This window comes from Cynocephalus volans, chromosome 3 (assembly GCF_027409185.1).
Source record: "Cynocephalus volans isolate mCynVol1 chromosome 3, mCynVol1.pri, whole genome shotgun sequence".
Taxonomy (NCBI): domain Eukaryota; kingdom Metazoa; phylum Chordata; class Mammalia; order Dermoptera; family Cynocephalidae; genus Cynocephalus; species Cynocephalus volans.
In genome coordinates this window covers 64588126-64614049 of record NC_084462.1, presented here as the reverse complement: position 1 = coordinate 64614049, position 25924 = coordinate 64588126, and the positions used below count along the sequence as shown (strand labels likewise).

The window sequence follows — 25924 nt, the reverse complement described above, 5'->3', positions numbered from 1 at the left end:
TGGTAAGTAATAGAAAATCTCTAACTCAAAGAAGTAACAGTATGCTTTTTAAAGTCTTTATTTTTCTAATTTTGATACTATATTTCTATTAGAACATGAAAAAAAAAAAACTGCAACAAAGGGAATTAAGGGGAAAAAAAGATCTTTGGAAGACAGCAACTCTCTCTACAGAAACACTTAAAAAAAAAATAAAAACAGGTTTCACGGACTTTCCCTCTCTATTGTTCACAAGATTTCCTAATATTCCTTCTTTGATGGAAACAATGAATAACTCACTTATCACAAAACATCTTTCAGATATGTACTTTACTGCTTTCTTCTAAACAGACAGTTATTCAAGGTGCTCAAGTCTTTCAGCTGCAGCAATTTTTCTTATTCTATTATACTGCATTTCTTCCATGGAATATCATAAAGACCAATTTAATAAACTCCTTTGCTTTCCGAAGACAGTTTCTAAAAGGCAATACTACTGTATTTCAATCAGGGATTTTAACATCATTTGCTCTATCTTTTTCATTTAGTTCTGCAATTTTTCCATACTTCGATAATTCCTAATACTATAGTTTCCTCAGGGTGAACATATCGTATTTTCTTCTATATTACATTAATATATAAGATAGTGAATATTTCTCTCTAATCAATTAATTACTACTTAGTTGGGGGAGTCTACATGTCCCTAACCTTCTATTAATAACAAAATAGACACTATTTTGCTTGCCTTTTCAGTCAACTACTGCAGCAATTTTGTGGTCTTTTACGAGATAACTCACAATTGATTCTACAGTCTTAGACTGACCTGTTTAAAAAAATGTCTACATAAGGTTTAAAGACGTATTTTTTTTCTTTACTGTAACATTTGGTTTAAAACACGTTTTCTAATAAACTAAACCAAATAGCTTTTTAAAAGAACTAGTATTAGAATAACTGCAAATTCTGAGACTAGATTAAGTAACTCTCCAAGGAAAAAAATACACAGGGCTATTATTTTAAAAATTCTTTAAAAACATTACAGTTCTAAGTTCACTTGATAGATATTCTAAAATTACGAAAATTGTTAAGATTTCACAAAGTAAGCCCCAAATAGATTGATTCCTTCAGAATGCACACAAACACACCTAAATATCATGTCACCTGACAGCAGAAACCAAGGAATCAAAATTGTTGAGTGTTTATCATCACCTCACATATACAAAAACTTGAGAATACAGGAAAATAGAAAGTCTTTCTTATTCATCTTTCGACCTTTGTGAGGCAATTTTTCCCCCTACCTAAAATCTGGGCTCGGTCTCATGACCCTTGCACCATGCTTTAAAACCATAAAGAACAGATCCCATTTTTAAATCACTGCTGAATTTAATTAAATTACAACGGGGGAAAATGTGCTAAAATATAGGTTTCACAAATGCTACATGTGAGAATTTTTAAGGCTGAGAAAATTGTTCTCTGGCACCAGCTACAAGTTCTGCAGCCCCAAATCAACAGGTCTAAGAATTTAAGATGCCAATTATATCAGTTAAGGTAACATCAAATTTGAGTACTTCAGTATAATACTTTCACTCTGCCCCATAATTTACGTAAAATATTCAGTCCTCTAACTAATAAACCACCTCCTTAAAAAGAGCAGCCACAGAGTTCCTGTTGCATGTCAAGGCAGAGCACTATACCTCACTCAGTCAAGGCTGGACTTGAGTAGGGGAGCAGGGGTAGGCAATTCCTGAGTCACACAACCAAGTACGTCGTCTTGTACAGATGAACAGAATTTTAACACGGGGGTTCGAATTGTCTGAAGAAAGCATTAAGAAAATTTTGTTGAGGAGGAAATTTCCCATCTTACTCGTGGAAACAAAACTCACATAAATTCTGACTGGAGGTTGGTGATAAGCATAATTTCATGGAATAACCTAACTTTTCACATAAAATATGACCCCAAAGCTATAAAATACCGTATCTGCGAATGGCACCAAGCACCACCTTTTCAGGCACCCACCAACGCTGGAAGCGGGTTGGACACCCCCGAGCCACCCCCCCCCACAGGAAGTGATTTATGTTTCCCCCTCCCCCAGGACGGCCTTTCTCCCTTCCCCCAGCCGGAAGTGAGGCGCCCCCATTCAGTCGGCCTCAAACTGAGACAAACCAGTAACAACAACAGCAGAAGAGGGATGCTCTTCAAGGGGTAAGGGGCATTTCCACTGTGGTCACCCCCACGCTCGCCTTGCTTACTGACCTGCTGACGATAGGGGCAGGCAGGGGCCTGGGGCCTAAAGAAAATCCCTCGCACAGAGGACAATTCCCTCAGCCCCTCTGAATCGCCTTCACTCCTCGTACACCGTCGTCTCACAGCTTGACCAAAATTCCTCCGCAGCACATTATTTTGATGTCCTTTCTTTCTCTTTACCTAATCGTTTAATCAGCCTCCCACTAGGTAACTTCTCTTATCTCAGTAACATTTAAGAATGTTCAGGTGAGGTGAAAAAGGAAATATTATTCCCTATATCTTCAGAAAAATGAAGGGATTATTTTGTTCAAATGCGGCGAAGGACTACGTGGTTACGCAAGGTGAGACTCACTTTCGTGGAGGTTTCTGGGAGACGTAGTTTTCTTTTTTTTATTGCTAAGGCCCGCAGAAAATAGTGGGACTTAAACTGGTAATTACTATACACTGGAGTCCGTGAAAACACATATCCTGTATTAGACAACCAGCTGATGTAGGGGACCCTCAAATAGGCCAAGACGTCATTCCCCTTTTCTTCTGGCATTTAATTGAACCCAAATTTCTCCTCATATAGGCCCAAGGTCTCGGTTGCCCCGCCCTTTAGGTTTGGCCCCGCCCCACTTACCCAATCAGGCGCCCTCTAGGTCTTATCCTCTGGGGATTGGAACGCAGAGAGGCGGGGCATCGCGGCGACTCCTCCCGCCGGGCTGGGGAGAGACCAGGGAGAGGGCCTGGAGTCTATGCGTGCGCGCGGGCTCTCTCCAAAGGAGCCCGGCAGCGGGTGCGCGCGCGAAGGGGCGGTGCGCAAGTCTGCGAGGAGGCGGCAGGCTGGGCGGGCGGCGAGCGGCCGGGAGCGCGCGGTGGACTCAGTGGCAGTGAGTAGTTAGTTGTTAGTGTCAATTGCTCGGCGGCGGCGGCCGCGGTCACCAGGAAGGGGACGGGGAGGGCGGCGATGGTGGTCACCGCCGCGGCGTGTGCGTCCTTCAGGTAACGGGGGTAGGGCTACCGCGTCCCCTTCGTTCCCTTCTCCTTGCGCGCCGGCGTGTGGGACCAGTGTCGCTGCGGGGTGAGGGTGCTGACCCGGGGGAATCCGGGCGGGGCGGCGCGGAGTCTCGGTGGCGCCGCCGCCGGAGCTCGGCCGGCCGGTGCGTCCCGCCCGGCGCGGGCTCTCCCGCCCCAGCCACCCCCTCGCCCCGCCGGCGCCGCGCGCCCCCTCGAACCCCCGCCGCCCCGCCCCCTCCCTCAGCGGCGGCGGCGGCCCCGGTAGCGCGGCGCCCCCCAGAGGAGGGAAAGTTGGGACCTGGCCGCCAGGGACGCCCCCGGGAGCGTCTGGGAGGCTGCAGGGGAAAGTGAAGCCTCGAGGAGCTGGACGCGGGGAGGCTGGGTCAGCAGGAGCTTCTCTCGCTCCTGCTAAATCTACACGGTCATCCGGCTCCCAAACCCGGGAGGATCCGGCGCAGCCTGGCCAGCAGCGTCAGGACGGATCCCGGTGGCGCTCTGACTGCCCACTTCGCGCTGCGGCTGGTGAGCCCCTGACGTGCGGGTTGCTCGGTTGTTTGGGGATTTTGAGTGGTTCGGTTGGTCAGTTTGTTTCTGCTTTGCCTTTTGACTCATCCGTTCTTGCAACTTTTCTTTCCTCCCTCCATAAGGTCTTGCAGCGTGAACTGCGTCTCCCCCCAAGCCCCCGTCCCATGCACCATCCGTCTGAGAGCTTAATTTCGTTTTTTCCTCCTCTGACTACGTTAAAGACTGCTGAGAGCAACAGGAAAAAAGACCCCTCCCTCCCATGTTACTTCTGCAATCCGTTGTTTTTTTAAGATCCAAGTTTAGGAATCAGAGCTGTGGAATGGAGTTATTGGAAGACTGGCGTCGAGGGGATAGTGATGAGTTAGAGGAAAACTATGATTTCATCTTTATTGGCTTTGCTATAGAAAACCTAATATATTTTTCTTCTGTCTCTATTGAGTGTGGTTAGATTATACGTTGAATTAAATATTTGGAGACTTACATAAAAGACTATTTTTAGGCCATTGGATGATGTACGTGAATAGCTTTTCACCTGAAATGGGATTGCCTTGCGGATTCTGTTTTGGGGCCTACCTACTGATTTTTGTTTAGCCACAGCGTCCTCTTTTTTCCCTGATAAATGAAGTGATGTAGTAGTGTGTGTAGTCGGAGAACCCATATTGCTCTCTTCAGTGTGGAAGTGAAAAACGTGAATTATCCACAGGGGTAAAACTTTCCATGAGCAGTCTTGGTTATTCACTTCATGATGGCTTCTCCTGTAATCTCAGAGCATTTCTAGATAGCTCATTTCATTGACTACCCTAATTACTTTCTGAAGTGCCTGGTACTTCCCTTTGGTGAGTTGTTTAGTAAACTATAATGGCAGGTATGGTATACATTTTCGTGGTTTCAGAGATGAGAGTTATAGCCTCAGCCCAGAGATTAACATTTAACAATGGAAGCGGAGTTCATACCGTTGCCAGTTCGTTTTGGCTATGACCAGCTCACAAACTATGTGAAAAAACAAACATCCCCTTTCCATAGCTGTCAGAGGGGAAGAGAGGGAAATAGTTTATTATGTTTTTATTTTGGAAACTCTAACATGACTAAATTATGTGGGGGGAAATGTCAAATTATTTTCTTTAAGACTTTTTTTTTGGGGGGGGGGGGTCTTTTTCGTGACCGGTACTCAACCAGTGAGTGCACCGGCCAGTCCTATATAGGATCCGAACCCGCGGCGGGAGCGCCGCTGCGCTCCCAGCGCTGCACTCTCCCAAGTGAGCCTTCTTTAAAGCTTTTTAATGTGTGGTTCTCTCCCCGCTCCACTGCCCCATTTAAGGGCCGACATTTATGTTTATCTGGGTTCCCGGTTTGCAAGAGAAGTGTTTTGGTGAAAGGAAAAGATAAGATTGCTTTGAACTATTATGATACTATTGCTATTCCTTTTACCCAGTGATAGTACAGAGAAACTTCCAAGGTAATGTTACCCCATTAACATTCTGTCAGAATTCATTTTTTGAGATTCTTCCCCAAGGCCTGTAAAGAAATAATGCTACTTCATAACTGTTTCCTGGCAATCACATTAAAAAATGTGTCCTGGAATACATTATATGTGAACGCATATAAATATTTATCTTGTACATTTATGGTAATGTAAATATTTAAGTCTGAGAGCTTAAAAACTCTTATTTGCTTATTTGCATGCATGTTTTCCAACATTTAGCAGTGCCAACTATATTTGCCAAATAAGCATCAGCCGTAAATTCATGCTCTGGCACATTTCATGTAATAACTCTTCTAAATTGCTCCATGGCGAAGCATCATGAGATTAGCATTTGCTTCATGAGAGAGATTTTTTGTTGTTTTTAACTTTAACGATGTGCTATTTTGGTGGAACAGGTGCTGGGCTCTAGCTGTTTTTATTGAAACCTGCCAAATCATACTCTTTTGTTGGATGGGTTAAGAAATTTAGGAACCACACTGTGGTCCCTGACATGCCAAGTGTAAGTTCAAGGCCCTGTATCACTGTTGGAAATCCCCATTTTCAGTGTAAGGGGCAGATGTATGTGATGAACTTTATTTTCTCATTTGCTGATCTCTTAATGTGATTCCTACTTCCCCCTTCTCCACCCCAGGCCTTTCATTACTAGACTTCCTGATAAAGTCTAGCACTCTTCTTGGCTGGTTTGTTTTCCTTGGGGAACTATAAATCCTAGTAACTTTCAGACCAGGAATAAGTAGTTCACGTTTGTTTCACCAGTGTTTGTGTGCCTTTTAAGTGCCAGGCATGGTAGTGGAAGTGCCATGCATGGTGGTGGAAGTGCCAGGCATGGTGGTGGAAGCTGTGTATATGTGGAATGATATTCCTTTTTGCAAGGTGTTTACGGTTTTAGGAGAAGATAGCTGATAACCAATAATTACAATATGTGTGGTATATGACATGGGTGTGCACAGGTTCCTATGGATGGAAACACAGGGTGGGGGAGGTAGCTGACTCACACTTGGGGTCTTGGTGGGGTGGTGGTCCTGGAATGCATCTTAGTGGGTTACCTGAGCTAATTTTGGTTAATAGATAACTAGGTTCAGAAAGAGGGAAAGTACATTTTACACCAGCACTGTCCTGTAGAAATGTAATACAAGACATATTTGTAAGTCTTATATGTAATTGAAAATTTTCTAGTAATCATATTTGAAAAAGTAAAAAGTAAAATTGACTTTAATAATATAATTAAGTGCAATATATCCAAAATATTATTTCAATATGCAATCAGTATGAAAAAGTAATGTTGAGATATTTGACATTCCCTTTTTCACACTGTCTTCAGAATCTGGTGTGTATTTTACACTTATAGCACATCTCCATTTGAACTAGCTACCTTCACATACTCAATAGCCACACGTGGACAACACAGCTTTACCACAGGGGTGGATGAAGTAATGAGAAGTCAAATCATTGATTGCCTTGTGAAGCAAGCAAAATAATTTTAACCTCATCCTAAAGACTATGAGGATTTAGTGAAAGAAGAAAATAAGCTATGCTGTGATAGAATCAGATTTGTGTTTTAGACCTATCATTTTGGCAGCAAAGTGAACGCTGGATTAGAGAGGGGCAAAATTGCAAGCAAGATCAGTTAGGAAGCTATTTCTGGTGAGAAATGATGAGGATGTAGAGGAGGAGGTGTATGTATGAGAGATTTAAGAAGTATTATTAACAGGGAAGGATAAATAATCAGTTTATAGACTTGAGCAAGATTGAAGATTTAGGATGATTTCTATATTTCTGTTGTGAGCTGCTAGGTAGATGGGGCAAGCAACTAAAAAGAAGACAACCATCTGTGCCAGACAGACCAAGGATGAAAAAGGGAAACCATGAAAGATTTGTCACAGAAGCTGAGAGAGGGGAATGTTTCAAGGACTACGAGTGGTGGACACTGTATCCTGCCATGGAAAGGACAAGTAAGATAAGGACTAAATAAAGGCCCTGAGATGTGGTGATTAAGATGTCTGTTGTAACTTCTGCTAGGGCAGTTAGCTACATTGTAATGCATCTAGGGGGTTGAAGAGTGAATGACAGCTGGAAGTGTAGCTAATTGAGAGGGATACAAAGGACTCTGAAGGAAAGAATATAAGTAGAGGGAGATGCTTGGGATTTAAGGTCTGCCCCTTGCCTCTTTTTTTAAAGAAATTGGATCTTGGGCATGCTTATGTGGGACTGGAAAGAAGCAATAGAGGGGAGAAGTTGAAGAAGAGTGTAGTGTGTATGTGTGTGTGTGGGGGGGTGGCAAGTAGGATGGGGGGGAGTGGGTGGTGGGTGGTGGTGGAGGTAAGGATTTGGAGACAATAGGAGGGGATGGGATCCAGGGTATAGTTAGAGAAATTGGCCTTGAGTAGGAGGTAGTTCTACTTTTCCAGTGAGTAGAAAGGAAGGAGGTAAAGATGGGTGACAGTGTAAATAAGTTTGTAGCCGACGGGCAGGAAAGAGAAGGAGTTGGGCTGGCTGGTTAGCTCAGTTGGTTAGAGCGTGGTGTTATAACACCAAGATCAAGTATTCAGATTCCTGTACAGGTGGCCAGCCACAAAAAAAAAAAAAAAAAAAGAAAGAAAGAAAAAGAAAAAAGAAAGAGAGGAGTTGATGATATGTCTTCTATCATTTTTGATCACTTACTAAGAGTGAAGGGAAGGTGGTGGAATAGGGGTTGTTAAAAAGAGCATGTAAGTTTGTAAGAGCTTCCAAGGAAATGGAAGAGAGAGGCAGGCAGACAGATAGACACATGACTAAGAAACTGAAAAAGGATTGTTAAGCATCATTGAGGACCTATTCAAGGTTGTAGTCCTTGGATTTGTAGTGGTACCAATTTGCATGGTGGTTTGAATTATCTCTAGCAGTCTGAGTATATCTGATGAAACTATTAATTACTCACAAGAACCCTATGAGGTATGTATTGTTACTGTTACTTTCCTTGCTTGATTGATGAACAATTGGGGTTTAAATCCTGGTGGTTCAATTCCAGAGCCCAGGCTGTTCTCCACTGCTGTGCAGATGTCTTTTTGGCAGAGATACCTGAAGGACGGTTGGTTGAGGGAATTCATGATATTGAGAATTGTGACTTTAATGAAGAATTGTGGTTCACACCCAGTTGCCAGGCTGGATCATGAGCAATTGATCCAATTGGGAGAAAGTGAGGGACGTGAAGACTGAAGGTCAATGGGAAGCCAAAGAGCTAGGCAAAAGGGAGTAATAATACTGGCTTTTATTTACAGAGTATGTACTATGTGCTAGACACTTTAATACCTTGTTTCAAATCCCAATACTAATTCTATGTTATCAAGTGATGGAAACAGGATCCAAAGACTATTCTTTCTTCTCTAAACCCTATTCTTCTCAAGCCAGGTGATAGGATAGAAAATGCAGCAATGATGGGAAGTGGTAGAAAGACACTGAGATATTTAACTTAGGATTTCAGAGATATATCATTCATTCAACAAATATTTGTAGGCATTGTTCTAGTATGTGCTAGGCATTGTTCTAGTTGCAGAGGTTGCAGTAGTGAACCAAACAGACAAAAATCTGTTATTATAGTATGTTAGAAAGTGATAGTGCTGTAGAAAAAAATAAAGCAGGGCAAAGGGGACAGGAATGCCAAAGGATATGAGCATTATTAAAGATGATTTCTGGGAAGGATTTGGTAAGAGCAAAGACTTAAAGAAAGTTAGGGAGCACATAAGTAGAAGAAACATTTTGCATAGGCCCTGAAACATGCTTAGTTGTATTCCCAGAATTCTAGGAGGCCAGTGTGCCTGGTCTGGAGTGAATAGGAGGAGTAGAACAAGATAAGGTCAGAGAGATAACTGGGTCCAGATCACATAGAGCCCGTAGGCCATTGCAAGGACTTGGGTTTTTACTTTGTGAGATGGGAGCCATTACAGAGTTTTGAGCAAAAGAGTGAAATAATCAGATTTATGCTTTTAAAAACTTCACGCTGGCTACTGTGCTGAAAGTAGACTAAGGAGATAAAGAGCAAGACCAGTTGGATGTTTCTCTTAAAAAGTCCAGTTGAGAGATAGTAGTATCTTGGAGCAGGATTGGTGAGAAGTGATTGGATCTGGATATATATTTTTTTAACTTTTTATTTTGAAATAATTTTAGATTTATGGAAGGGTTGCACGGATTGTAGGTAAAGTTTCTCCATACCAGTGTTTTGCAACCTCAACACTATTGACATTTTGGACTGGGTAATCCTTTGTTATGGGGGGTTGTCCTGTACATTATAGGATGTTAAGCAGCATCCCTGGCCTCTATCCACTAGATGCCAGTACCGTCCCCCCCAGTTGTGACAATCAGAAATGTCTCTGGACATTGCCAGATGCCCTCTGGGGGCAAACTTGCTCCCATTAAGAACTATGCCATATACCCTTCACCCAGCTTCCTCTAATGTTAGGATCTTACATAACCATATACATTTATCAAGCTAAGATTAATATTGGTATGATGCTTCAACCAAACTTCATATTTCATTTGTATTTCACCAGTTTTTCCACTAATATCCTTTTTCCATTCCATTATCCAAACCAGAATATTACAGTTGCTTTAGTGGTCAAGGCTCCTTTGTCTCTTCTAATGTATGACAGTTTCTTGGTCCTTCCTTATCTTTTATGACCTTGACACTTTAAAGAGTACTGGTCAGGTATTTTGTAAAATATTCTTCAATTTAGGTTTTTCTGGTGTTTTCTCACTACTAGACTGGGGTTATGGATTTTTGGGAAGAATAACAGAGGTGAAGTGCCCTTCTTATCACATCATAGAGGAGGTACATAATATCAAATAACTTATCACTGGTGATTACTTTGTTAAGGTGGTTTCTGCCAGATTTCTCCACTAGAAGGTAACTATTTTTCCCTTTCCATACTCTGTTCTCTAGAAGCAAGTTACTAAGTCCAGCCCACACTCAAGGGGGGAGGAATTAAACGCCACTTCCTGGAAGGAGGAGTACCAAAGAATTTTGTGGACATATATTAAAACCTCCACAGTAATTGGTAAATATTTTGGGGGAGATATTTTGAGGCTTTGCCATTATCGTGTTTCTGTGCACTAATTTTAGCATTCATCAGTAGATCTTGCCTGCAACAATTATTGCTATGGTGTTCTAAAGATACTTTTTTATTTCCCTCATTCTTTCTATATTTATTAATTGGAATTCTTCTGTGACAAATGTTTTTCCGTTCTCATCTATCTATCTGTCTTATCATTTATATCAGTTCAAATTCAGGGATATTTATTTTATTATTAGGGTTATAGTTCTATGCTATCTTTATTTTGTTGCTCAAATTATTCCAGCTTTGGTCATTGGGAATTCTTTTAGGTTGACTTCTATGTCCTTTTGACATGCTCCTATCCTTTGTTTATGAATCTATGTGTACACTTCTTTACTCTCTGGCACTACTGGACACTTCAGGTTCATCTCGTAGTTTTCCTGCCCCAATCCTAGAATCGGTCATTTCTCTATGGAGTCCTGGTTCCCTTTATTGGAGAATGGTATTTTGAAGCCAAGATCTAAATTTTAGATGTGCTTATTGCTACTGGAGTATCACTGCTTCTAGGCTCTTTGGTGGACAGAAGTAGGAAATATATGTATGTGTATTAATCTTATGTATCCACACATATCTGTATTTATTTCTACATATAAAAGTAGATATGCATTCACAATGATATCTCTGACTCTAACAGAATATGTTTTGATCCAAATAAATTTGCTGATGGATTGGCTGTGGAATGTGAAAAGAGAGGAGTCAGGAATGACTCTGACTAATATTAGTATAATATTATAATATTAGGATATTTTGGCTTGAGCAACTGGAAGGATGGAGTTGTCATTAGCAGAGATGGGGAAGACTGTTCAGGACAGGGCAGATTTCTGGGGTGAGTTCAGGAGTTCTCTTCCAGAGTGGTTAAGTTTTTGAGATGTGTAACAGATATGCTACTAGAGATGTCAAGTCAGCATTTGAACTTGCAAATCTAGAGTTCAGAGGAGAGTGATCCTGGCTGTTACATTTGGGAGTTGTTGGTGTAGATTAGCATATGAAGAGTGAGTGTAGCTAGAGAAGAGGTTGGAGACTTACCCATGGGGCCTTCTAGTCAGATAAGGAGGGGAGCAGTTCTGCATAATGATAAGGGCTGGGGTGTGGTTATAGGGTGGATTTTATATCCGTTATTAATAAACACTTTTTCAGTACCTATTATTTTCGATACCAGGTTGTGTTTGGGGTAAATTCTTCCCTTCCTCCATAAATTCACAATGTTGGTTGAGACAAAATTATAGCCTTAAAAAGAGAACAGCAATTGAAGGGAAATACCAGATAATGGTACAGATATAAAGTACTAGTGAAGCTTGTTAGAGGACATGGATGTAAGAAACAAATTCAGACATATGCCAGTTACATTTCAACACTGTTGTAAGCATGTGGCAATCAAGAAGTTTGTCAGGGTTTTATGTGTATACTAGTAACAACCAGCAGAAGTTTCTCGGTATATAGACTTGGTTTCTTAGGTTACTTCTGCAATTGCCTCCCTTCAGTGATAAGATCTTGGGTTGGTGATTGCTCCTGTAGTCATTGGCTATCAATAAGCCGCTCAGTGAACTGGTTAGGAGTGTTTCAGCTGCACTTGACTTTTTAACTTTTGGCTCTCTGCCACCGTTTCACAATCAATAGGATTTGACTTAACACTGCATACAAATATTTCCCTGTAAAATCAAGCAGAGGTGGCCTTACCATCTCCCATGAATGTGCTTATTTTTTTTATTAACTGCTTTTTTTTTTCACAGATGGTGTTAGATATTCATATTTATCATTAGGTTATGAAAGTCAAACCCAAAATACAAATTTAGAATTTTAAAAGTAATTTACTGCTGGCCAATTAGCTCACTTGGGACAGTGTGGTGCTGGTAACACCAATATCACAGGTTTGGATCCTTGTACTGGCCAGCCACCAAAAAAAAAAAAAAAAAAAAGTAATTTACACATGTAACCTAGTGAGTAGAGGTTTTAGTAAAACATTTTAATTTCAACTTATTTGCACTAAAAATTGGTTGGCTTTCATTGCCACCTGAGAAGAGGTAGTGTAGCTTGAGGCAGGTAAATAGCACCTATCAAGTAATTATTTGTGTCAGTTACTCTTTCGAAACTGTAAGAAAAATAAGGGGTTTATTTATTTTGTAGGATAGGGGGCAGATAATTGCAAGATTCCATTCTCAGTCACTGAATGGCTGGCAAAGGTGTTATCCATTTTTATGTACCAGTGTGTTGTGTTTATTAGTTGTGAGAAACCTGAGTATATTTATGTGCTGAGTAGGAAGAACTTCTGCATTGAGTGCAAAGACTATGTTTTATTAGCACTCCCTAGCACATAGTGGATAATCAAATGTTTGTTGAATGAAGGAATTACGTGAGATACTTGGCCCTTATAAATTATAAGACAAAATTTATTTATCTTTTTAAGAAAATGCAAGATACTGAAAACTTTAGTTGTCTAAATCAGATTTAGGGCAAAATAAAATAAATCTATATGGTAACATCCTCATTTTAAGCTAAGCTAAACAAATAATACTTCCCTGTAAAAACATGATCGTTGTCTTTAAAGACAATGATCTACCCTTCAGGAGTAGTCAAAATTCTGGTTCAGGAGTCAAACTGGATTTGAATCTTGGCTCAGCTACTTACTAGCCATGTGATCTTAAGTTAGTTTCTTAACTATGCTTCAGTTTCCTCATTTGTAAAACGGGGATAATACTTGTACCTACTTTATAGAGTTGTGAGGTGTTTGACACACAGTGTTTGATATACAAGTGTTCAATTAATTTTAACCATTATTCTAAAAATGCTGAGAGACTAGTATCTTAAAATTAAAGGTTTTCATTTGCTAAGAAGTCATGTACACTGAATGTTAATGAAAGGAAAAGCAACCCCTTTGGGAACAAGCAAAAACACTGACAGGAAGTATGCCAGTATACTCATAGTGATGTGTTGGGATTATGAGTAATGGGTTTTCTACTTTTTTTCCCCTCTTTTTCCCTCTTACCTCCAGTTTTGCTCTTATTTGATTAGCAGATTTTTATTAAATGCTTAACTGTAAGCCAGACAGTGGGCTTTCATGAGCATATTACTTTCTGAGAGTAAGCATAACACTGTGGTTAAGAGCATGGATTCTGGACCCAGACTACTTGGGGTTGAATCTCATCTCTACCACTTACTAGCTGTATGACTTTGGGAAAATTTCTTTCTCTTTGCCTCAGTTTTCTTATTTGTAAAGTGGGGATAATTATAGCACCTATCTCAGAGCATTTTTAATGAGCTAATATTTGAAAAGTCCTTAGAATAATGCCCGAGGCATAGAAAGTACCATATGTTTGTAAAATAATATAAAGGGTGGTAGAAATATTACATTTAAAAAGAAATGAAAAATTTTAGTTTTGCAGTATATTTATACTTTCATTCATGTTAGGTTGACAGAACCACTTTTCAGTTTAAAGTTAGAGTCCCCCCTTAATTTTCAAAGTAGATTCAGTTACTTTTGTTATATATACATGGGAACATGCCATGGTACAACTCTTAAATATTTTAGAATAATTAGTGGAATATTTCAAATGCTGAAATACTGCCTTCTTCCCAGGTGTGCAACAGTATTTATGGATTTTATTTGGATATGAAGTAGGTGTAATTGTGGGAGTTTGTGTGAAAGAAAGATTTAAGACATTGGAAAAGCAGTAGAAAGTATTGTCCTAGTGCCAGTTCTCTCCTTGATTTGAAAACTCATTTTTGAAGCAGTATTCCTTCACTGTTTTTTATCATTTCCCTTTGGGAACTGGCTGCATCCACAGTGTTAAACCTTACAACTAAATATTTTAAATAAACTGCTGGATCTTAATTCAGCTATTGGTTCAGATGCTGAAAGAACTTGTTGGTTTCCAGATTCAATGAGGAAGTTAGTAAAATCTAAGAGTGATGAGAGAGAGGAGAAGTTTAATAACCTTTTTAAAAATTTTATGCAGTGTAAGAGCAAATTTAAGTTGTTTCTTATATCCCATACAAATGCACCGTGTGGAATGGTAGCATCAGTGAGCATGTAAATGACAAGATCAGCAGCACAGAAATAATTTATAGATACAATTGTTTCTAATTTAGGGAGTTGAATTTTTGAATACCTTAATGTATTTTTTTTAAATAAACAAATGCAAATAAAATTTGAATCCTATTATAAATTAAATTTGTAGTTCTGTTGTCAGTTTGGCATTCCAAATGTCTAGCAAAAAATTTTGCCATCTAGGAAAGGATATGTTTTGTATTCTTTTGTAAAAGGCAACCATAGGACTTTACAAATGTGTGAGTGCTGATCCTCTCTTCTCTTAACTCCTGTGGTTCTGCATGGTTTGGGTTTTTATGGACCTGCTATCTGACTAGGAAACTCCATCCTGCTATATATACACAAGGACTTCCCTCTAATTCTCTCTGTCCTTTTTGGCTGAAGATCTGAAGTGAAGTTCGATATTACATATTTTACTGCACATCTTTAAAAAGTTAATAGCTTTTATGATAGGAAAAAAGCTAAATTTTGTTGTAGAAAAATATAGAATAAGTAAAAAAGAAACCTGTCATTCTGACATCCAGAGATAACTAATGCTAATATTTTGGTGCCTTTTTCCCCCAGTCTTTTTGTGTGTATATATGTGTCAAAATATCTTAATTCACATCCTGCAATATATAGTAGGGAGACAGTTTATCAGCTATAATCTGTACAGTAAGCTTTTCATGCGGTGAGAGGCATGCAGGAGCTGAGATTGGCTGAGGACATAGCATATTTATGTTCATTGCAGGGGATACTTTTCACTTAGAGGAATTGGCATTTTTTTTCTTTTTTCATTTTGCTAAACTACATTTGGTAAGTTAAGTGCGTATTTGAAGCAGCTCCACTTTTTAATAATTTGATAACCTGCTTTTTTTTCCTGATAATGTATCATGGACATATCAGTGAAAAATATCAACAAAAAATCCCCATATCAATGAAAAATCCTACCTCCTCCCTGCTTCATGATCTCTTTAAGATATATTGAGAACTGGCAATCATATAGGATATATGAGTACAGGTTGAGCATCCCTAATCACAAAGTCGAAATCCCATGTGTTCAAAATTCTGAAACTTTTTGAGCCCTAACATGATGCCACAAGTGGAAAATTCCCACCTGACCTCATGTGATGGGTGACAGTCAAAACACAGGTGTACAACACAGTTTGTTGTTGCTGTTGTTTACGAGCTGATACAGGTATTCTGGTGATGCTGCTGGGCTGCTTAGTTACCCTGAACATATTTTTTCACTGTATAATGGTATGTCATATTTTTTACTGTTAAGTACTATTTGAATAAGTGTAAGAAAATGATTGCTTAGGAGCATGTAAATTTAGAGTTAGGAGTGATGGTAATGTCAAACAACCACAGATTGTCCACATGGGTGGCTGAGATAGTGACAGCTTTGCTTTCTGATGGTTCAACGTACATCAACTTTGTTTCATGCCTAAAATTATTTAAAATATTGTGTAAAATTATCTTCAGGCTATGTGTATAAGGTATGTATGAAACATAAATGAATTTCATGTTTAGAATTGAGTCCCATCCCCAAGATATCTCATTATGTACATACAAATATTCCAAAATCTGAAAAAGTCCAAAATCTGAAGCACTTCTGGTCCCAAGCATTTCAGAGATACCCAACCTGTATGGTAGACCTTTGAGAGTCTCAAAGAATATGTCTCAATTCTCATGGGCATATCTTAAAGAGTGCTATGCAATAGATATAATGCAAGCCACATATGTAATTTCAAACTTTTTGTAGCCACATTTTAAAAAGTACAAAGAAATAGGTAAAGTTAATTTTAGTGATACATTTTATTTAATCCACTATAAATAAAACATTATCGTTGCAATATGTAATAAATATAAACAAATATTGAGATGTTTTACATTCTTTATTTTCTTACAATTCTTTGAAATCTGATGTATATTTTCCACTTAATTCGGACTTGATGCATTTCAAGTGCTGAATAGCCCCATGTGGCTGTTATTAACAGTTCTAGAGCATATGATTTCCCCCATAAGATTCAAAAAGTACCACTTTGCAGGTACTCTGGAGGGGTATATGAGAAGAAAATGGCAAAGCCAAGTTACACTGTGGATGCTGAGCACTCATTTTGGTGTCTCATGAGATTTTAAACCTTTGCCTCAATAAAATTACATATTTCTATATTTATGAATCTTTATGCAAAACAATAGTGTTAAATTTGTAGTTGTCTAAAGGCCTCCTGGATATACTCCTTGTAGTAACTCTCAAAATAACATCAACAAGATCAATTCCATATTCTAAGGATTTTGGATAACTAAGAGTTTGCAAGTATACCTTGTGATTTAAGACCTGAGGACAAATAAATGTTATCCTTCCTTGGAGAAAATACCTTTATGGAATGAGTAATAAACAAACACACACACATATATATTACATACACATATATAAATTAAATATGTACACATATCCACATATTTGTCATAATCCTTATCATTATTCCTAAGAAACAGTAGCAATTAATCTTTCTCTTTTTTTTAAAATGAATTTGTGGCATTGTAAGAAATATGATGTGGCATGATCATAAAGATCACTAAGGTTAGTGATATATATAAAAAATTATAGTACATAATAGATGAATATTGAACAAGCTTTGCTTTTAGTTTAGTTTGTGGTCATGTGAAAAAAATTTCTTAACATCTTTAAGCTCTATTTTATTCTGTGAAATGGAGCTAATCCTGCCTTTTTTTTTCTTAGCATGGTTTTGATTCTCAAGTGAGGTGGATGAAGACTAAAGGGATATGTTTTATTTATCTTTATGTCCCCAGGACTTAGTTTAGAGTCTGACATATGGACACCCCATAAATATTGAATTCAAAGGCTGAATATATGGAGAAGAACTTTCTAAACTAAGAGTGCTACCAGTGAAAATTATTATGTTTACTGTACTTGGTTTGTACTAATTCTTTTTCTTTAAATTCTTTACTGGAATATGAAAACTCTTTGATAATCATTTGCCCATACAATAAACAAGTAGGATTGCTTATCATGGTTGTATTTTTACTTACCATTAATATTTCATTCATTTACTTACCATTAATATTTTATTCAGTCTTGGCTGTAAATAAATACATTTCTTAAAATATATTTATCTTATTTTAAAAGATGTTTAGCACTTAAATGTCTTTTCCCTCTGTTTAAATAGTGGGTTTTTTTTTTTTTGGTGTTGGGAAATGGACTTTACTGCTTTCACTGTATCCAATCTTTATCAGCTTAAAAATCAGCAGTGTTGGGCCAGCCCCGTGGCTCACTCGGGCGAGTGTGGTGCTGGTAGCGCAGAGGCCTCGGGTTCGGATCCTTTATTGGGATGGCCGGTGCACTCACTGGCTGAGCGAGGTGCAGATGACACCGGGCCAAGGGTTGCGATCCCCTTACTGGTCAGAAGAAAACAAAACAAAACCAAAAAAGATCAGCAGTGTTTGAGAGACAGATATGAGCTCATTCGAGGCCAAAATTGTGGTGGTAAAATAGCAATATTTTCGTTACTGGAATGTAGTTCTGGTAACCAGAAAAGGTCCCAAATAAGAATGGCTTTCTTGTTTCTATAATGGTGAGAGAAATGCCATTTTTTTTCTCTGCAAGGGATACAGTACTTCATAAATGCTTAGAGTGAAGGGCCAAGCCTGTGGCGCATTCGGGAGAGTGCAGCGCTGGGAGCGCGGCAACGCTCCCGCTGTAGGTTCGGATCCTATATGGGAATGGCCGGTGCACTCACCTGCTGAGTGCCGGTTACGAAAAAGACAAAAAAAAAAAAATGCTTAGAGTGAAAGTAAAACAAAATCCTAATGCAAGAGCAAATAATGTCCACCCAGAATAGCATTTCAGAGGGATCTTCATGAAAACATTAGCTTTTTCTAGCATCAACTATGAGTTTCTGTAACTGCCCACTCACTGAGTCATCTGTAGCAATTGAAAATTTGGATATTTCCCATTTGTTAGGTTTTTTTTTTTTTTAAATAAAGTTGCTTACTTTTATCTATCCTGAATGAAGATAGCAAGCTTCATATAAAATAGTGTATGCAGTGTGAAAGTCTGCTTTATTGTTTCCTGGGAGTAACTGAGGAACTATAGGAAGCAGTTGAATGTTATCAGTATACTGGGACACCATTAAGCTAGATGATACACTTTGGGAGTAGTTGGCACAATTTTCTGTTTTCATTATATTCTCCTATTTCTACCTTTACCCCAAACCTTTGAGTATCTTCGATATTTGGTGATAGAAAGATAATCAGATTAAACTTGATTTTTTTCTCTTTTTCCCCATATGATAGTAAATATTAAAATTGTTAGTATGAGGAAATATAGCACATAGTACTAAAGGAAATATGCAGTGACAACCTAGACCACATGGCCGAATGAAAAATGAATGATCCGGTGATAAATTGGCCTCATTTAAAGGCATTTCTATTTCCTTGTTGATTTCTTTCCTTGTGGATCTCCTTTTCTCCCTGATGGCTAGATACGCATTTTTAAGCAGTTCTATTAGTGAAAATCCTCTGTTTGTTTCTATTCCATTCTGAATTTTATTATTTGTTGTTGTGTTCAGGCACAGGGGAAAGAGGCTTGAAATCTTGTCCTTTTTCTTTAATTCTGCTGCTTATGTATCTTGCATCTGGTCATCCTTAGCATAGAAAATATACTAATAATAATTAGAAGCAAGATGTTCCTGATGACTAGTTGTAATCTAGTTCTACGTAATTTTTATTATTAGGCCTTTAAAATTATAAGCTAAATCAGCAGAAGCTCCCTAGGAAAGTAAAACTGGCACCTTTAATGTGTACCAAATTGTAGCACATGCATTTGACAATATGCTCTGCATTAATTTTTGGTTCTTTCCTGTCGGTGTCTTCCTAATGAAGTTCAAATGAAAACTAATCTGTGGAAAATAAAAAGATTTGTTCATAGCTGTTTTGGGTTTAGTTGAGCCATGACCTACACTTTTTGTGTTGAGTTATTTAAGAACAGAAGAAAAGGTACGTGATTTTAGTTACATAAGTACTTCTCATACCCTTAAAAATTATATTATGACTAGTGCAGATTGACTATCGTTATGTCTGGCCCTTGGGTATCATTTCTAGGAAAATGTTAAGAGAGCAAGAATAATATATTCTTTTTTTAAAAAATTAAATTAATGTATTTTAATAGCAAACTTAAAGGAACAGCACAGAAGACAGACAACATTAAAAACATGTACTTGCATGTAGGTCAACTCAGAAAAGTATAGTGAATCGATGGAATATACTGTATGATAAAAATGCTTTAAACACCATTTTGTTGCCATCAATAACAAATTTACTTGTTTTAAAAAAATCCAAATGCTGGTATTGTCTGGAAAAACTTAACAAGTTTATTTATCGTTGTTATTTATAATTGCTGAAACTTGTTCACTGAAACAGTTTTGATTTGCATTAATGCTTTATGTTCCCACATTTATCTTAAAAATTCACTCGCAAAGGACAATGGAAAAACTTCCAATACCTGATTTCTGTCCCCTATTTTTCTACTTGCAATCATATACTTATGCACCTTTTGACCCCATTGGAAAAAAAATATCTAACATTCAGAACTACCAATAACTGGAAGAAGAGAAAAATTTTGTTGAGAATGGAATGTTTCCCTTCACAGTGGATTCTTAAGCACGTTCTCCACGTATGTGGTGTGCTAGTGGTTTTGGCATAATTACCTGTTTGGCATGGATAGCACACAGGTTGGTGTCTTCAAAAATGCCAACCAGATAGGTCTCACTCGCTTCCTGCAAAGCACCAATAGCTGCGCTCTGGAAGCACAGATCTGTTGTGAAGTCCTGAGCAATTTCTCACCAGATTCTGGAAGGGGAGTTTGCGAATCAGAAGTTCAGTGGACTTCTGATAAGGTCTAGTTTCACCAAGTGCCACGTGCTAGGTCTGTAATGGTGAGGTTTCTTCACCCCTCCAGGAGAGGGCGCAGCCTTACCAGCGACGTTTATAGTCAGGTGTTTCCCCCCCGCTTCCCCCCGCCCGGGTCGATTTGCGTGCAGTCTCCTTTGTATGAGCTATGATGTAGAGACCTCCTTACTTACCCCTTTCTCCTTCGGCTGGAGCTCAGCGAGGTAGAGGTGGTGCTGGCGTTAGAAAGCGACTGATGGTGGTGCGGTGGCTGTGAACGCTATTCTTAACTTTTAGTGCTAAAGTTGAACCACTGCATAAATTGCCAGCGAATTGGACTTTTAGGAGGAAAGGAAATGGTATGTATAGCAAAACTTTTCTGCAGGAAAGAGAAAAAAGTTGCTCATTTATATGATGATTATTTTGGAGTTAGTAGTTTCCAGTTTGAGGATATTATCGTGAACTGTTAATCTGCAAAACACACTTACCATAAATGAGTTACAAGGTATGTATGAAAGCAGTTTTTAATGTATTCAGCCAAATTCCAGTGGCTTAGAATATGAGTTTTGCAAGTGTAATATTTTTTTCTTCTGACTTACTCCTTTTAGAATTTAAAACTCCTTAGTTCATGTCACTTATTATATAACTGTCTTGTTGGATATAAATGTTATGTCGATTATTCTGACTATTCAAACAAGATCGTTTATTCTGTAATGTTTGGACTACTAAGGACCAAATGCTAAATTTTTTTGTTTATCTGATTTTAGAGACAGTTTCTTTATAAAATGTTTTTGATTAAACAAATGATAGATGAATTATATCTCAGAAGAATTCAAGCAATATATGGAAAAAGAAGACAAATTCCTTCTTCAGTATGTCTCCCTCTATTTACCTCCCAGAGGTAATCATTGTAGTCATCTTGGTGTCTTTCCAAGCCTTTGTGTGTATGTGTGAAGTTTTATTTTTGTGTCTGTTTTTTAACATATTGCATACATTGTTCCATTGTCAGTGTATACAGTCCTACCTCATTCTTTAACTTCTGCATAATGTTCCATAGTATAGAATTATCATAGTTTGTTTAGGTTTATTCCATTAAAAACTTTTAAAACAGTGCTGTCGCGATTGACCCATGCATGAGTTTAGCAAGGTCTTTTAATTTGGAAACAGAAAAGACCATTAGGCTTAAACTTTATTTTCTAAGTAGATAGAGCATTAAGTTCTTTATCAAAACTGTGTGGGAGGAAGCAAAAATCAGTTAATCCGTAGTTGAATTATTTTAACTTCTTTTAAAAATTCCTGGATTGTGTCATACTGGTCTAGGTATGTGGTTCAATGCAATTGAAACCAAGTTATGGCAACATCACTGAGTTCCCATTTTGGGAAGAACAAAAAATGATTCCAGTTTTTCTGCAGTAAAACAGGATGGTTAAAAGCCTGAATGTGACCAGAAAGGAAGACCATCCATGAAGGTAGGAGTCCTGTGTTTTTCTGTTGAAAGTTAGATGTCCTCTATCTCCCATTGTGTCTAGTATGTCACAGACGGAAAGATGTATGAATGAATGAATGGATGAATGAATGAGTGCATAAATGCCTTATATATGAAGAAAGCCAGTTTTTGGGCCATGAATTAAAAATAATCCAACAGTTAAGGCTGCAGAGATTACTTTGAATCAATTTGTTATTAATACATCTATAATTCTGAGCACTTAAGCTCTCTTATGAGTTGTCAGAAATTTGAGTTTTGTTTTTTTTGATGTGTTTTACTTTCTTTAATAAGTAGTGCTCCTCTTTTTTCATGTGGATTAATATTATCTAAGCCACTTTGGTAACTTTGGCCAAACCATTCAAAATTAACGACTATGATGAGTATTTTGTAGTGTGTCTCCCACCATTGGTTCCTATTTTTATTATTTCCATATTGAGGATGCTTGTTAGTTTTAGTTCAGCTTAGGAAATGTTTTCTGAGTGCCTACTTTGTGATAGGGCTGATGCTAGGTGCCAGGGGTACAAAAATGAATGAATCCTAGTCTGAGCCTTCCTGCATCTCAATGCCCAGAGAGGAATACAGAAGAATGGCAGTGTTACATGTCAAGTGCAATTATAGGAGTAGATGCAGGACCATGATTTTGTACTTTCGTGTTAATTTGGCCATTCTGAAATTGAGACAGTCTGTAGGCCAAGAGTTTAAAGTATCTTTAATGCTTCATCATGTTTCACATTCTGGTGTTATTACTTTTGGAGAAATTGCAGGTGAGTAACCAGATTTTAGTATGTGTGTGGCACTCTCCACTCCCTAATTTAGTTTCTTGGTCTGTGAACTTCTCTGTCAGAGCAAAGGAAAATGAATCATCTCTGGCCTCAGTTTCCACTTGCTGCTGGAAAAATAACTCTTTTTCCCTGAAATTGTTAACTTTTTTGTTTGTTTGTTAAGCTTCCTCCTTGTGTTAGTTTGAACACTGATACTAAACAGTGTCAAGGGGGTGTCAGAATTTAGGGTCCTCTGCTAGTGATTTCTTTTCCCTTTTTTAGGAGAGGATAGTAAAAAGAGGTAAGTGATCCAAACTTCTGTATCTTTGTCCTTTACACTTCTCCCTTTTGGTACTTGCATGTGGGCACTGTTTTCTTGGCCTGAGGGAGAACTAATGCATCTACCCATATTGGTTTTCATTTCAAGTTGGCAGCAGCTTTGGCAGTACTGTAATAGTTTGGCCTTGTGTTCTCAAGTTGTAGTTAAAAAGATTCCAGCATTCCTGTCATCCAGAGTAAACAGTGACTCTTTTTCCTCATATCTTCTTTTTTTTGCCCTGAATTTAGGATGGTTTCAGCATCCTTTCCTCTTGTATTTCGAGCTGACCTTTATATTTTTGTCCCACTAGACTATAAGCTTTATGACTGTGAGACCTCTTGTTCACAGGTGTATTCCAGCACTTAGAATAGTGTCTGGTGTATAGCAGACTTGTAGTAAATATTGTTGAATGAATGAGATGTGAATAGCCTATCCAGAAGACTGAGTGAATCTTTAATGCACAGATCTTGTTTTCAGAGCAAGGGTTTGTATTCCTATGCTTTATGTGAAGCTATGTTGATTCTGTGTTGCCCAACAGTAGCATCACCGGGCTGGACTGCCTCGTAACCAGTATTATTTGCTAGGAGACAGAAGATTTCTACTGCTCAGCATACCCAGGGATGAGGAGAGAGGCCATAAATGGAGTCTTCTGGGCCTGTGGGGCTTTGATCCAAGGTCCCTGTGACATTAAACTGTAATCCTGGTGGGAGACACAGTCCTAAGGAGCCTTTTGAGCTTATCTTACACAGGCATAAATTCTTATTTTTTTGGTTGTGGTATCTTACAAGGAGTTCCTGGAATTCTTAGGGCACCTATCTACTAGGTTATTCCTATGGGAAAGCCGAGAGGCAGTTTATTGTCTTGTTAAAGAGCTGGGGATCTGTAACCAGACCTCCTTGTTGGAATCTTGGCACTGTCATTTCCCTTATGTGTGAAGTTCAGCACATTACTTATTTTTTTTTCTCAGTTACCTCATCTGTAAAATGGAAATAAAATAGTACCTAATTCATAGTGTTATTTGTGCATTTAATATAGGCAAAGGGCTTAGACCATGCATGGTACATAGTACCGATGTTCAATAAATACTAATATTTACTTATTTGATACAGAGAAAATTCTTACATCATTTACTCATTTCCATGCTAATATGCTTTCCCAAGAAAGATGAGAAAGCACAGAGGTGCAGCTGATATTCTGGGATTTTCACATAGGCCTACCTGTTACCATGGAGGTGTGTTGAACATATGATGGCACATAGCATCATCTTCTAGTGCCCTCATCCATCACCATGTGTCAGTTAGAAAACAGGTGGAGAACCTTTGATCCAGAGAGCTCTAATTATCCCCAAAGCAGGCATGCTTAATTTGACAGTGTCATGGTTTTTAATATTTGAAAATTCCAGAATTGCTACTATGGGATGTAACTTTTCTTCTACCTCCTTCCTGCTTTTATACAGTTGAGTGAATATTATGCACCACTTCCCACACAGATACCCAAATACCTCTGACTGCTGTAATATTAGATATCTTACTGTCAGCACATAACTTATTGCTGTGTTATTGGATGTTTGAAACTTCACTATTATCTGGGTTTGAATCCTAGCTCTGCCAAGCTTCAATTTTCTTCATTTGTCAAATAGGATAAAAGTTCTTCATAGTGTTCTTGTAAGGATTAATAATGAATACAAAACACTCAGTATAGTGCATAGCATGTAATAAAGTCTCAAATATTAGTTGGAAAGTTAATGTATCTATCATCATCATCATCATGGTTGTCGTCCTGTGTTTCAAATCAGCAATGAAATACAAACTACACTAATCCTCATTTCTGCTTGGAACTGCAAGTGTAAATGAAATGTAACTATAGCTCCCTGCTTGAAATGTACTGTAACCTTCCTGTTGCAGTCCAGATTTTACTGCCTTCTAGGGTATACAGGGATGCTGGAACACAGTAAACCTGGAACTTGGCTTTCCTGGCCTTGTATTCCAGTTGCTCTCTGTTCAAATGTTGTAGGTCAAATTTCCATTACACATTCCCTTTGATACCTCCTCCAATAAAATTGTAGTAATGTAATTTGTACTCTGTCCTTGAATTAAGAACAGAATTATGAAGTACATTCAGTGCTTTTGGTAGCAAAGTTCTGAAATGGCCTATGAGATAATTACTATCTTTTTTTTTTTTTTTGGTGGCTGGCTGGTATGGGGATCTGAACCCTTGACCTTGGTGTTATAACACTATGCTCTAATCAACTGAGCTACTGGCCAGCTGAAGATAACTACTTTCATAAGAATGTACAAAATGTTATAACTACCAGTTACCAAATACTATTTACCAGTAATCATCCTAGATTTGTTACATTTCTTTTTCTTTCTTTTTTTTTTTTGTCTTTTTCGTGACCGGCACTCAGCCAGTGAGTGCACTGGCCATTCCTATATAGGATCTGAACCCGCGGCGGGAGCATCACTGTGCTCCCAGCGCCGCACTCTCCTGAGTGTGCCACGGGCTCGGCCCTCTTTTTCTTTAATTTGAAAAAAACATCCCTGTATGATAGAAGTGGTATTGTCTTCCATTTTCAAATGAAGAAATTGAAGCTTGGAAAGGTTAAATAATTTGCCTGAGGTTGCACAGCTATTTAGTGACACAGAGTTGATTCACTCCACAGTTTTTTCCTTTTTACTCAAGGTTAGAAAGTTGAATCCCAAAATTAGGGGTAAATTTTTTCCTAGAAAAACTTGTAAATGGTATGATTTAAATGAAGAGAATAGCAAAAGAAAGTAAACAGGTAGAAGGTGTGAAGAAGGTTAAATTGATGAGTATGGACCAACTGTAAAAGATAGAATGGGAACAGCAGAAAATATTGTTCAGGCACCTCTGGTATTAAAAAAATTCATGGAAGGCCTCTCTGATGGAGGATTTTCTTTTTTTTTAAAGTAATGTAAAGTTTTAACTTGGAGACTCAGTTCAAACTTGAAACTCTATCTAGAACAGAAGGTGAGGAGAATATTAGCAATGGAAAGGAAGATGTAGAAATAGAAATGTTATGTATATTTAACAGAAAACAATGATCAAGATGAAGTGTTAAAGATGTATGTGCTAAATGGTAGTTTAATGT

General features: G+C 38.3%; 2 protein-coding genes across 7 annotated transcripts in view; one reads left to right on the top strand and one right to left on the bottom strand.

The window, feature by feature from the left end:
• Nucleotides 1-2388, bottom strand: part of HMG20A (high mobility group 20A) — an 80079-nt gene extending 77691 nt beyond the window's left edge. The window contains exons 1-2 of one of the 2 annotated variants that reach the window (XM_063091542.1): nucleotides 2225-2388; nucleotides 1665-1783 (exon numbers count right to left, since the gene is read on the bottom strand). The gene's annotated coding sequence lies outside the window, so the exon portion shown is untranslated. The remainder of the gene's footprint in view (nucleotides 1-1664; nucleotides 1784-2224) is intronic. The other variant, XM_063091541.1, reaches the window with a different exon arrangement.
• Nucleotides 2389-3000: 612 nt separating this feature from the next.
• The window catches only part of PEAK1 (pseudopodium enriched atypical kinase 1), a 303272-nt gene continuing 280348 nt past the window's right edge, over nucleotides 3001-25924 (top strand). For 3 of the 5 annotated variants that reach the window (XM_063089095.1, XM_063089093.1, XM_063089091.1), the window contains exon 1: nucleotides 3001-3199. The gene's annotated coding sequence lies outside the window, so the exon portion shown is untranslated. The remainder of the gene's footprint in view (nucleotides 3200-25924) is intronic. The other 2 variants (XM_063089094.1, XM_063089092.1) reach the window with 1 other exon arrangement.